General features: G+C 46.1%; 1 pseudogene; it reads left to right on the top strand.

Annotated features, from left to right (window-relative positions):
- The first annotated feature begins 752 nt into the window (after nt 1-752).
- LOC102815764 lies at nt 753-2377 on the top strand (annotated as a pseudogene).
- The last annotated feature ends 929 nt before the right edge of the window (nt 2378-3306 follow it).

Genomic DNA, 3306 nt, shown 5'->3' with positions numbered 1-3306 from the left:
TTAGTTTTGCATTCAGCAAATCATACACCTTGTTTCATCTCAATGACTGCAATCCCCTCCATGGAACAACAGATATCCCACTTCCTCCTTGTGGATCCTACTTCCAATTCACCATGGTTTCCAATGTTTCTGAACTTTGTCTTTAGGTAAATGTTGCCATTTTGGTCTTGAATGATTGACCATTCCATGGTGAGCAGGCCTTACTAGTGTTGTTGCCCCCTTCCCCCCATATACCTATCTACTATTTGGCTGAAAATTGGACCACAGTGGTGAATTCTGTTCCAGACCTGCTGGGTGGTCGAGGTCCACCAAGTAACACCTGTTACTCTAGTCTATTTCTGATGAGTAAGCCTAATGTTTCCTATAATTTTGAGTTTCATTCCATATTTTCTCCCACTCTGTCTGGGATCTTCTAATGTGATCCCTTTCAGAGCAGCTGTTGCTGGTACCAGGTACATCTAATTCTTATGATCTCAGTCATGGAGACTGATGTTCACCGGCTCCATTTCTTCATTGGACTAATTGATTTTAAAGATCTTCAGTTCTTATCACTCTTCTATCGTCTACACATGGAGAGACCAATAATTGCATGTTAGCCATTCATGAGCTTTTAAGGTCCCAGGAGATAGTCACCAAAGCTGTAGGATTTAGAACATTGTCTTATGAACTATGGTAATTAAGTAGGCTGCACACAACCCAGGCCAGAGCCAATGTGCCGCAGACTAGTGTCTGTACCACGAGCGAGAGGAGCTATGGCCACCACCAACGGGGCCGTGGAGAATGGGCAGCCGACAGGAAAACGTCTGCCCTGCCTTGCACCATCCGAAACCTGAAGCTCAAGTTCACCAAGATGTTTATGAACTATGAATGGCACTAATCTAAAAGCAAGGAGCTCTGGTAGCATAGTAGTTATGAATCAGGCTGCGAACCTTAAGGTCAGCAGTTTGAAACTACCAATGGTTCCATGGGAGAAAGATGAGGCTTTCTGCTCCTGTAAAGATTTACAGCCTCAGAAACCCTGTACAGGGTCACTGTGGGTCAGAACTGACTCAACAGCACTTACCAACAACAACAACAATTTAAAAGTGGGAAAAAGTTTGCCACATAAAACCCTTCAACTATGGAGAAAATACGTGAACTAGAAGGAGAGAAGCCTGAGGTGGTCAAGTCCATGGAGGCAGGCAGCTGTGCCAACTGGCGGACTTTGAGGAGAGGTGTCGCACCATTCTGGCCACCCTAGCAATGATGGACACTTGGAAGCCATTGCTTCATGCCTTCTTCATCAATCTGGAAGGCTGCATAAAAACCCTGGGGTACTTTGCAGGGTGGGCATACAAGTTACAGGACAGGACCATCCCCACAGATAACAACATTGTATGCTTCACCAGGCATGAACCCATGGGTGGGTGCGAGGCCATGACTCCTTGGAAATGCCCCCTGCTGATGCTGGCGTGGAAGCTGGCACCTGCCCTGTGCTATGGGAACACTGTGGTCATTAAGCCAGCAGAGCTCCTCATCACCCTTCATCTCGACTCTCTGATCGAAGAGGTCAGGTTCCCTCCAGGCATGGTGAACATCATAACAGGATTTGGGCCCACCATGGGAGCAGCTATTTCTTCTCACCCTCAAATTGTCAGAAGAGCCTCCACTGGGTCCCAGTGGTTGGAAAGCTAATTAAAGAGGCCATCTTCCAGAGCAATCTGAAGAGGGTGACGCTGGGGCTTGGGAGCAAAAACCCTTGTGTTGTGTGTGCAGCTGCTGACCTGGCTGTGGAGTTTGTCCATCAGGGCATGGTCTTTAACCAAGGTCAGTGCTGCACAGCTGCCTCCAGGGTCTCCGTGGAGGAGCAGGTCTATGACAGGTTTGTCTAGTGCAGTGTGGAGTGACCTGATGAATGCCAGGACTGAGCAGTGACCCCAGATTGATCAAAAATCCTCAATCTAATTGAGATTGGGAGGAAAGAAGGTGCTAAGCTGGAATGTGGGGTTCAGTCATGGAAGACAGGGGACTTTTCATCAAACCCACTGTGTTCTCAGAAGTAACCGACAACATGCAGATTGTCAAATAGGAGATTTTGGACCTGTATAGCCAATACTGAAGTTCAAAAACATTGAAGAAGTGATAAAAAGAGCAAATAGCACTGAATACAGACACACAGCAGCTGTGTTCACAAAGAATCTTGATAAGGCCCTGAAGCTGGCATCTGCACTAGAATCTGGCACGGTGTGGGACCAACTGCTACAATGCCATCTATGCCTAGGCTCTGTCTGGTGACTTCAAAATGTTAGGGAATTGCAGAGAATTTGGTGACAATGCTCCGAGCGAATATACAGAAATGAAAACTGTCACCATCAAACTCGCTGACAAGTACCACTGAAGGGGGAACAGGATCCTTCCTCCAACGTTAACAGCTGAAAGTGGTGGGTTACACTTGCCCAAGAAAAAATGACTTTCCTGGGACACTTTCTTTGGAAACTTTAAATCTACTGGGTTTGAATGCCTATATTCTCCACCCATACTAATGGTTCACTGATCAAACTTTGGATGCCCCTATGCTGTGTACTGAGTCCTGGTGTGGTACTGTGAGCTTAATGTACTAAAAGGTCAGTTTGAACTGCAAAGTCAGTGGTTCAAATCTACCAGCCACTCCTTGGAAACCCTGTACAGGGTCACTATGAGTCAGAATAGACTCAACGGCACTTAACAACAAATGCTGTGCACAAAATTGCAGTCCTGCCTAGGACTACTGGAACTACTGGCCGTTTGTTTCCCCAGGGAGCAGTGAAAATGCTCAGGGTAGGAACAGGCAGTGGTATTAGCAGTGTCCAGCAGCCGCTTACAAAGGCTTTGCTGAATTGACTTTAGTAATCTGGAAATTTTCCTGTGCCTGTGGTCTCCTTGGGTTACACAGAACAAGCCCCTGTCTCTGAGATAGAACTGAGGGTACCACTCAGTAGGGAAAGCAGAAACACTAAGGTGAAAAAAGGTTGCAAGGGTTTGATATGGGGGTGCTCTTGGGGTCTTTGGTGTGCACGTGTGTGTATGTGCGAGGGTCTTTGAGGACTGCATGTTTTAAATGACCACAGGACTTCATTTATAAACACAAGATTGCCTTGAGAATTTGAGTAAATCAGTATCCAAAGTGCTTAAGCTAAATGTGCTTCATTGTCTGTTTCAACCAAGGCGCTTTCTTAGGCAAAAAGGAGTCGGTGATGTGGTGCTACAACAGCACAGTGAACCCTCTGCATTTTACAAACACACCAAAGCAATAATTAATTCACTTTTACAAATTATGCATTTCCACCA

Source organism: Chrysochloris asiatica, unplaced genomic scaffold, assembly GCF_000296735.1.
Source record: "Chrysochloris asiatica unplaced genomic scaffold, ChrAsi1.0 scaffold00006, whole genome shotgun sequence".
Lineage (NCBI taxonomy): Eukaryota > Metazoa > Chordata > Mammalia > Afrosoricida > Chrysochloridae > Chrysochloris > Chrysochloris asiatica.
Note: the sequence above shows the minus strand (reverse complement) of the source record. Positions and strands in the feature narration are given on the sequence as shown.